Below are 11,429 nucleotides of genomic sequence, written 5' to 3' on the forward strand. Positions count from 1 at the left end.
CTAGGGTGGGGGCAAACCCTAAAGGAAGAGTCCTAGGAGGGGAAGGCACCTCCTAGGTGCCTTGGGGAGGAGGGATTCCTCCCCTTGGCCGCACCCCCCTAGGAGATTAGATATCCTAGGGCCGGCACCCCCCCCCTTGGCCCTCCTATATATAGTGGGGAGATGGAGGACTTCTTACCTTGATCTTTGGTGCCTCCCTCTCCCTCTCCAACACCTCCTCCTCCTCCATAGTGCTTGGCGAAGCCCTGCCGGAGTACTGCAGCTCCATCACCACCACGCCGTCGTGCTCCTGCTGGAGCCATCTCCCTCAACCTCTCCTTCCCCCTTGCTGGATCAAGAAGGAGGAGACGTGGCTGTTCCGTACGTGTGTTGAACGCGGAGGTGCCGTCCGTTCGGTGCTAGGATCTTCGGTGATTCGAATCACGTCGAGTACGACTCCCTCATCCCCGTTCTTTGAACGCTTCCGCTCGCGATCTACAAGGTACGTAGATGCATCTAATCACTCGTTGCTAGATGAACTCCTAGATGGATCTTGGTGAAACCGTAGGAAAATTTTTGTTTTCTGCAACGTTCCCCAACAGTGGCATCATGAGCTAGGTCTATGCGTAGTTCTCTTGCACGAGTAGAACACAATTTGTTGTGGGCGTTGATGTTGTCAACTTTCTTGCCGCTACTAGTCTTATCTTGCTTCAACGGTATTGTGGGATGAAGCGGCCCGGACCAACCTTACACGTACGCTTACGTGAGACCGGTTCCACCGACTAACATGCACAAGTTGCATAAGGTGGCTGGCGGGTGTCTGTCTCTCCCACTTTAGTTGGAGCGGATTCGATGAAAAGGGTCCTTATGAAGGGTAAATAGAAGTTGACAAATCACGTTGTGGCTTTCACGTAGGTAAGAAAACGTTCTTGCTAGAACCCTACTTCAGCCACGTAAAACTTGCAACAACAATTAGAGGACGTCTAACTTGTTTTTGCAGCAAGTGCTTTGTGATATGATATGGCCAAAGTTGTGATGAATGATGAATGATCTATATGTAATGTATGAGATGTTCATGCTATTGTAATAGGAATCACGACTTGCATGTCGATGAGTATGACAACCGGCAGGAGCCATAGGAGTTGTCTATATTTTTTGTATGACCTGCGTGTCATTGAGAAACGCCATGTAAATTACTTTACTTTATTGCTAAACGCGTTAGCCATAGTAGTAGAAGTAATAGTTGGCGAGAAACTTCATGGAGACACGATGATGGAGATCATGATGATGGAGATCATGGTGTCATGCCAGTGACAAGATGATCATGGAGCCCCAAGATGGAGATCAAAGGAGCTATGTGATATTGGCCATATCATGTCACTATTATTATTTGATTGCATGTGATGTTTATCATGTTTTTGCATCTTGTTTACTTAGAACGACGGTAGTAAATAAGATGATCCCTCATAATAATTTCAAGAAAGTGTTCCCCCTAACTGTGCACCATTGCGGCAGTTCGTTGTTTCGAAGCACCACGTGATGATCGGGTGTGATAGATTCTAACGTTCACATACAACGGGTGTAAGACAGATTTACACATGCAAACACTTAGGTTGACTTGACGAGCCTAGCATGTGTACAGACATGGCCTCGGAACACAGAAGACCGAAAGGTCGAGCATGAGTCGTATAGAAGATACGATCAACATGAAGATGTTCACCGACGTTGACTAGTCCGTCTCACGTGATGATCGGACACGGCCTAGTTAACTCGGATCATGTTATACTTAGATGACAGGAGGGATGCCTATCTAAGTGGGAGTTCATTGAATAATTTGATTAGATGAACTTAATTATCATGAACTTAGTCTAAAATCTTTACAATATGTCTTGTAGATCAAATGGCCAACATAGTCCTCAACTTCAACGCATTCCTAGAGAAAACCAAGCTGAAAGACGATGGCAGCAACTACACGGACTGGGTCCGGAACCTGAGGATCATCCTCATAGCTGCCAAGAAAGATTATGTCCTACAAGCACCGCTAGGTGATGCACCTGTTCTCCCTGCAGAACAAGACGTTATGAACGCTTGGCAGGCACGTACCGATGACTATTCCCTCGTTCAGTGCGGCATGCTTTACAGCTTAGAGCCGGGGCTCCAAAAGCGTTTTGAGAGACATGGAGCATATGAGATGTTCGAAGAGCTGAAAATGGTTTTTCAAGCTCATGCCCGGGTCGAGAGATATCAAGTCTCCGACAAGTTCTTCAGCCGTAAGATGGAGGAAAACAGTTCTGTCAGTGAGCACATACTCACTATGTCTAGGTTGCATAACCGCTTGACTCAGTTGGGAGTTAATCTCCCGGATGACGCGGTCATTGACAGAATCCTCCAGTCGCTTCCACCGAGCTACAAGAGCTTTGTGATGAACTTCAATATGCAGGGGATGGAAAAGACCATTCCTGAAGTATTTGCAATACTGAAATCAGCAGAGGTAGAAGTCAAAAAGGAACATCAAGTGTTGATGGTGAATAAAACCACTAAGTTCAAGAAACGCAAGGGTAAGAAAACCTTCAAGAAAGACGGCAAGGGAGTTGCCGCGGCCGGCAAGCAAGCTGCCGGGAAGAAGCCAAAGAATGGACACAAGCCCAAGACTGAGTGCTTTTATTGCAAGGAAAGTGGTCACTGGAAGCGGAACTGCCCCAAATACTTAGCGGACAAGAAGGCCGGCAAGACGAAAGGTATATGTGATATACATGTAATTGATGTGTACCTTACCAGTACTCGTAGTAGCTCCTGGGTATTTGATACCGGTGCGGTTGCTCACATTTGTAACTCAAAAGAGGAGCTGCGGAATAAACGGAGACTGGCGAAGGACGAGGTGACGATGCGCGTCGGGAATGGTTCCAAGGTCGATGTGATCGCCGTCGGCACGCTGCCTCTTCATTTACCTACGGGATTAGTTTTAAACCTCAATAATTGTTATTTAGTGCCAAGTTTGAGCATGAACATTGTATCAGGATCTCATTTAATTCGAGATGGCTACTCATTTAAATCCGAGAATAATGGTTGTTCTATTTATATGAGAGATATGTTTTATGGTCATGCTCCAATGGTAAATGGTTTATTCTTAATGAATCTCGAGCGTAATGCTACACATATTCATAGTGTGAGTACCAAAAGATGTAAGGTTGATAATGATAGTCCCACATACTTGTGGCACTGCCGCCTTGGTCACATAGGTGTCAAACGCATGAAGAAGCTCCATGCTGATGGATTTTTAGAGTCTCTTGATTATGAATCATTTGACACGTGCAAACCATGCCTCATGGGTAAAATGACCAAGACTCCATTCTCAGGAACAATGGAGCGAGCAACCAACTTATTGGAATCATACATACTGATGTGTGCGGTCCAATGAGTGTTGAGGCTCGTGGTGGCTATCGTTATGTTCTCACCCTCACTGATTACTTGAGTAGATATGGGTATGTCTACTTAATGAAACACAAGTCTGAGACCTTTGAAAAGTTCAAAGAATTTCAGAGTGAGGTTGAGAATCAACGTGACAGGAAAATCAAGTTCCTGCGATCAGATTGTGGAGGAGAATACTTGAGTCATGAGTTTGGCACACACTTAAGAAAATGTGGAATAGTTTCACAGCTCACGCCGCCTGGAACACCTCAGCGTAATGGTGTGTCCGAACGTCGCAATCGCACTCTATTAGATATGGTGCGATCTATGATGTCTCTTGCCGATTTACCGCTATCCTTTTGGGGGTATGCTTTAGAGACTACCGCATTCACTTTAAATAGGGCTCCATCGAAATCCGTTGAGACGACACCGTTTGAATTATGGTTTGGGAAGAAACCTAAGCTGTCGTTTCTAAAAGTTTGGGGATGCGATGCTTATGTCAAGAAACTTCAACCTGAAAAGCTCGAACCCAAATCAGAAAAATGCGTCTTCATAGGATACCCTAAAGAAACTATTGGGTATACCTTCTACCTCAGATTTGAAGGCAAGATCTTTGTTGCCAAGAATGGATCCTTTCTGGAGAAAGAGTTTCTCTCAAAAGAAGTAAGTGGGAGGAAAGTAGAACTTGATGAAGTATTACCTCTTGAACCAGAAAATGGCGCAACTCAAGAAAATGTTCCTGAGGTGCCTGCACCGACTAGAGAGGAAGTTAATGATGATGATCAAGATACTTCTGATCAAGCTCCTACTGAAATTCGAAGGTCCACAAGGACACGTTCCGCACCAGAGTGGTACGGCAACCCTGTCTTGGAAATCATGTTGTTAGACAACGGTGAACCTTCGAACTTTGAAGAAGCGATGGCGGGCCCGGATTCCGACAAATGGCTAGAAGCCATGAAATCCGAGATAGGATCCATGTATGAAAACGAAGTATGGACTTTGACTGACTTGCCCGTTGAGCGGCGAGCCATAGAAAATAAATGGATCTTTAAGAAGAAGACAGGCGCGGATGGTAATGTGACCATCTATAAAGCTCGGCTTGTCGCTAAGGGTTATCAACAAGTTCAAGGGGTTGACTACGACGAGACTTTCTCACCGGTAGCAAAGCTGAAGTCCGTCCGAATCATGTTAGCGATTGCCGCATTTTATGATTATGAGATATGGCAAATGGACGTCAAAACGACATTCCTTAATGGTTTCCTTAAGGAAGAATTGTATATGATGCAGCCGGAAGGTTTTGTCGATCCTAAGAATGCTGACAAGGTGTGCAAGCTCCAACGCTCGATTTATGGGCTGGTGCAAGCATCTCGGAGTTGGAACATTCGCTTTGATGAGATGATCAAAGCATTTGGGTTTACACAGACTTATGGAGAAGCCTGCGTTTACAAGAAAGTGAGTGGGAGCTCTGTAGCATTTCTAATATTATATGTAGATGACATACTTTTGATGGGAAATGATATAGAACTCTTGGACAGCATCAAGGCCTACTTGAATAAGAGTTTTTCAATGAAGGACCTTGGAGAAGCTGCTTATATATTAGGCATCAAGATCTATAGAGACAGATCAAGACGCCTCATAGGTCTTTCGCAAAGCACATACCTTGATAAGATATTGAAGAAGTTCAATATGGATCAGTCTAAGAAGGGGTTCTTGCCTGTGTTACAAGGTGTGAAATTGAGCTCGGCTCAATGTCCGACCACGGCAGAAGATATAGAAGAGATGAGTGTCAGCCCCTATGCCTCAGCCATAGGTTCTATTATGTATGCCATGTTGTGTACCAGACCTGATGTAAACCTTGCCGTAAGTTTGGTAGGAAGGTACCAAAGTAATCCGGCAAGGAACACTGGACAGCGGTCAAGAATATCCTGAAGTACCTGAAAAGGACTAAGGAAATGTTTCTCGTTTATGGAGGTGACGAAGAGCTCGTCGTAAAGGGTTACGTCGACACTAGCTTCGACACAGATCTGGATGACTCTAAGTCACAAACCGGATACGTGTATATTTTGAATGGTGGGGCAGTAAGCTGGTGCAGTTGCAAGCAAAGCATCGTGGCGGGATCTACATGTGAAGCGGAGTACATGGCAGCCTCGGAGGCAGCACATGAAGCAATTTGGGTGAAGGAGTTCATCACAGACCTAGGAGTCATACCCAATGCGTCGGGGCCGATCAAGATCTTCTGTGACAACACTGGAGCTATTGCTCTTGCCAAGGAGCCCAGGTTTCACAAGAAGACAAGGCACATCAAGCGTCGCTTCAACTCCATTCGTGAAAATGTTCAAGATGGAGACATAGATATTTGTAAAGTACACACAGACCTGAATGTAGCAGATCCGTTGACTAAACCTCTCCCTAGAGCAAAACATGATCAACACCAGAATTCCATGGGTGTTCGATTCATCACAATGTAACTAGATTATTGACTCTAGTGCAAGTGGGAGACTATTGGAAATATGCCCTAGAGGCAATAATAAAAGCATTGTTATTATATTTCCTTGTTCGTGATAATTGTCTTTATTCATGCTATAATTGTGTTATCCGGAAATCGTAATACATGTGTGAATAATAGACACCAACATGTCCCTAGAAAGCCTCTAGTTGACTAGCTCGTTGATCAACAGATAGTCATGGTTTCCTGACTATGGACATTGGATGTCATTGATAACGAGATCACATCATTAGGAGAATGATGTGATGGACAAGACCCAATCCTAAAACATAGCACAAGATCGTATAGTTTGTTTGCTAGAGTTTTCCAATGTCAAGTATCTTTTCCTTAGACCATGAGATCGTGTAACTCCCGGATACCGTAGGAGTGCTTTGGGTGTATCAAACGTCACAACGTAACTGGGTGACTATAAAGGTATACTACGGGTATCTCCGAAAGTGTTTGTTGGGTTGACACGGATCAAGACTGGGATTTGTCACTCCGTATGACGGAGAGGTATCACTGGGCCCACTCGGTAATGCATCATCATAATGAGCTCAAAGTGACCAAGTTTCTGGTCACGGGATCATGCATTACGGTACGAGTAAAGTGACTTGCCGGTAACGAGATTGAACGAGGTATTGGGATACCGACGATCAGATCTCGGGCAAGTAACATACCGATTGACAAAGGGAATTGTATACGGGGTTGCTTGAATCCTCGACATCATGGGGAGATGGAGGACTTCTTACCTTGATCTTTGGTGCCTCCCTCTCCCTCTCCAACACCTCCTCCTCCTCCATAGTGCTTGGCGAAACCCTGCCGGAGTACTGCAGCTCCATCACCACCACGCCGTCGTGCTGCTGCTGGAGCCATCTCCCTCAACCTCTCCTTCCCCCTTGCTGGATCAAGAAGGAGGAGACGTGGCTGTTCCGTACGTGTGTTGAACGCGGAGGTGCCGTCCGTTCAGTGCTAGGATCTTCGGTGATTTGAATCACGTCGAGTACGACTCCCTCATCCCCGTTCTTTGAACGCTTCCGCTCGCGATCTACAAGGTACGTAGATGCATCTAATCACTCGTTGCTAGATGAACTCCTAGATGTATCTTGGTGAAACCGTAGGAAAATTTTTGTTTTCTGCAACGTTCCCCAACACAAATATAGTCATCCAATATATCGATCTTTATGTCTCGACCATTTCGAGACTCATCGTCATGTCCGTGATCATATCCGGGACTTCGAACTACCTTCGGTACATCAAAACACATAAACTCATAATACCGATCGTCACCGAACATTAAGTGTGCGAACCCTACGGGTTCGAGAACTATGTAGACATGACCGAGACTCATCTCTGGTCAATAACAAATAGCAGAACTTGGATGATCATATTGGTTCCTACATATTCTACGAAGATCTTTATCAGTCAAACCGGTATGTTACTTGCCCGAGATTCGATCGTCGGTATCTCAATACCTAGTTCAATCTCGTTACCGGCAAGTCTTTTTACTCGTTCCGTAATGCATCATCCCGTAACCAACTCATTAGTTACATTGCTTGCAAGGCTTATAGTGATGTGCATTACCGAGAGGGCCCAGAGATATCTCTCCGACAATTGAAGTGACAAATCCTAATCTCGATCTATGCCAACTCAACAAGTACCATCGGAGATACCCGTAGAGCACCTTTATAATCACCCAGTTACATTGTGACGTTTGGTAGCACACAAAGTGTTCCTCCGGTATTCGGGAGTTGCATAATCTCATAGTCATAGTGTCGTGGAATTGTCATGGCAGATGTCCTAGTGTGAGGACTTAGTCGTGGAGCCATCGCGACGGGTTATCTTAAAGGGGTTAATAGGGACAAAGGACACGAGGAGTTTATACTGGTTCGGCCTCTTGCAGTGAAGGTAAAGGCCTAGTCTAGTTGGATGTGGTATTGCTAGGGTTTCGATGACCAGGGAGCGGATCTGCTTGACCTGGCTCTCGAGTTATTGTTTCTTGTCCCTAAACCGCCGTCGGGTCGTCCCTTTATATACACAGGTTGACGCCGGACAGGTTACAGAATCCTGGCCGGCTCATAAATGTGTCTGGCTCGGTTTCTACTCTTTCCTACCTTACATCACAAGTTACACATCTTATGGCGGTTTACATCTTGGGCCTTAACCCGCCTTTGGGCTTTGGGCCTTACTACTAAACCTCCCTCACAGAGCACCATCTTTCATGTCTTCATGGGATTCAAAATACGGGCAATTCATTATGAGCATAAACCGGCTCCTCCTGGGTGGTTTATACTCAATAGTCATATCCCCAACATTAGGCCCCAGGTTGATTTGAACTTGTTCATGTCAATCTTCAACACTTAGGAAAATTCCTCCTTCCGTACCTTCACGTAAGCCTTGTAACCCGCCATGACGCCATCTTCCAAGATCATAATAAACCGCCATGATGTCATCTGTTTAAAAAACTGTATATACCTCACCTTTATTAATGAGCCTCCGAAAATCGACGCGATAGCTCTGTGACATATCCAATTTTTGGGCTCCTCGATTTTCGCACCTGACACTTACCCCTTCACCTTATAAATAAGGCCGAGGGTCCCTTTTCATTTTTTTCTGCCCGTGCCTCTTCACTTCGTCTCCTTCCTCGCGTCGACCTAGCGCTCAAGCTCCGCCGCCGCTGCCAAGTCTTGACTGCGACCTCAACTCCGGCGGCTGCATCACCCTGAATGCACCAGAGAATCGCGGAGCCTCTCCGCTGTTCCATCAGCATCGGTAAACCTTCTTCCCTTCCGCTATGGATCTGTCATTAGGGTTCCTGTGTTCATCGGTGTTCATCATTGTTTGTCTCTGCTCAACAGTTCTTTGATTCAAATCTTGATATTTATCCTGTATAGTGGTAGCCACAATCCTTCCTTTCCATTAACGCATCTTGTTAAAATAGAAAATCCCATCTGAACCTTCATCAACTGCTCTGGCGCCTATTTTGTAGGTCTGAATATATCTTGATTTTCTGACACGCTGCAGATCTGAAATTATTATACCAAGCTGTGAAACTTGTTTTTCCAACACCTCAGATCTGTACTTTTCATACTAGTATAGGCGGTTTAACTTTATAAAATGATAATCCGCCAGGTACCATTAGTCCCCTCTTAAACCGCCAATTCGTCATTTTTGTAACCCTGCCAATGTCAGAATCCGGTTTAACATGTATATATGCCTCAAGGTCTTCTCCCTCTGATCTTGTGACTCTTTATACTTGTTAGTCATGAATCTTAAACCGGCATTGATCTTTTTTCAGTTTTCCATAGAAATGGCCAAGCAATTCTATTCTTGCAATTGGGTTCCATCCCGGGTTACCGAGGAAGAGCTGGAAGGATGTGTAGCAACTGATGCTTTGTCAAAGAAAGAGGATATCCATTGGAGAGTCCCTGGTCCAGAAAATCCTCCTGAACCGAAGGATGGCGAGGTGGTGGTGTTTGTTGACCATCTGAGCCAAGGGTTTAAACCGCCCGGATCCAATTTTTTCCGTGAGGTGCTTCATTTCTTCCAGCTCCACCCTCAAGATATTGGACCCAACTCTGTATCCAATATTTGCAATTTCCAAGTCTTTTGTGAAGCTTACTTATAGGAAGTGCCCACAGTCGAGTTATTCAGAGATTTCTTCTACTTAAGCCGCCGCACTGAGTTTACTGATGGGCCGAACACTGAACTTGGCGGGGTATCAATTTAAAAAACAAAGGATGCCAGCTTCCCTCATGCCAAACACCATAGTCATCCCAAAGACTGGAATCAAACCTAGTTTTATTGCCAGGACACATCTCCAGCTGGTGAAAACCCTCTGCCAGGTTATCGTGCTCATCGGCTTGGTGGAAAACATCCGCTCCCTACAAGGCTCAATGCAAAGGAACGGTCCAAATATGCACCACAGCTTTCAAAGCTCCGGGCTTTTGCAGCCAACGGTTTAACAGGCATCGATTTCGTCCGCTGCTGGGTGTCTTGGAGCATACTACCATTAAGTCTCCGTGCCGGTTTAATGTGTGAATATACCGGGGATGTCAAAGACCCTCAGTGACATACTGACATTCAGCTGAATGACGCTGAAATTACTGAAAGTGTTAAGAAGATGCTGGATGAACCGGTTGCTGACTACAGCAAAACAGGACTTAACCCCTTCTATGCTCAGAATAAACCGCCAGCTGTAAGAATGACTCTTCTGCCGCTTTAACCTGTATTCCTTAAATAATCCTCATATCTTTTTCAATTTGTAACAGGGTGATGATCCGTTTTGAAAAAGAAAACCGTAGGATAAACCGACGAAGACACCCCGCATCAAGACCAAGGCGCCCAAGAAACCGGCCAAGAAGAAAACCGCCGAATCATCTGGGTTAAACATTGATGAAGATAATTCGGAGTCAGAGGTAGAACTTGATTCACTTGGCTCATTTTTCATACACCTTATTGATAATGATTGTTATCAGGATGACATGGAAGCTAGTCATGCAAGTGACGCAGAGGTAATTATTCTCTCATCTGGTTCAGACCCTCTGCCCACACAGAAAACCCGACAAGCAAGCCAAAAAATAAGATTTTCTCACCCCCTAGCTTACTTGGATCCAAACTTTTTTGAAGAAACAACAACACGAAGCTCGCCGCACAACAGGGCACAGCGGCCATGTGGTTACTTCAGCCGGTTTACCAAACACTCCAGTCCGGAAACATCGATCAGAGGTCTCATATATTTCTGATACTTCTTATCCCAAGGCGGGAGCCACAAGGGTGGGGGGCGCGCCCAGGGGGGCAGGCGCGCCTCCCTGCCTCGTGGCCACCTCGAAGCTTCCCTGACGTCTACTCCAAGTCTCCTGGATTGCTTCCGTTCCAAAAATAACTCTTTCGAAGGTTTCATTCCGTTTGGACTCCATTTGATATTCCTTTTCTTCGAAACACTGAAATAGGCAAGAAAACATCAATTTGGGTTGGGCCTCTGGTTAATAGGTTAGTCCCAAAAATAATATAGAAGTGTTTAGTAAAGCCCATAAACATCCAAAACAGATAATATAATAGCATGAATACTTCATAAATTATAGGTATGTTGGAGGCGTATCAGCATCCCCAAGCTTAATTCCTGCTCGTCCTTGAGTAGGTAATGATAAACGGAATAATTTATGAAGTATGAATGCGAGCAAGTGCACGAGTTTGATCAATGATAATTGCAATCACCTTTTCTAGCATCATTATATATCATAACAGTAGCTCAACTCATAAAGCTTCTCATGATCAAGTAACAAGATATTCACATGTTAAAGTATAGATCATAAACTTTCTTGAGAACTAACAAATCGTGTTATTAGTCATCAAACAATTACAATTCATCTTATTTTCAGGAAGGGTCTATGTCAGAGCTTTGATTCACTTCACATACTCAACTATCATTTAGTCTTTCACAATTGCTAACACTCACATGATATTTATGGGTACAAAGTTTTAATCAGACACAAAGAAAGATAGGGGCTTATAGATTCGCCTTCCAACCTTTTACCTCAAGGGTAATGTCAACAAT

The sequence above is a fragment of the Triticum aestivum genome, chromosome 2A, assembly GCF_018294505.1.
Source record: "Triticum aestivum cultivar Chinese Spring chromosome 2A, IWGSC CS RefSeq v2.1, whole genome shotgun sequence".
Lineage (NCBI taxonomy): Eukaryota > Viridiplantae > Streptophyta > Magnoliopsida > Poales > Poaceae > Triticum > Triticum aestivum.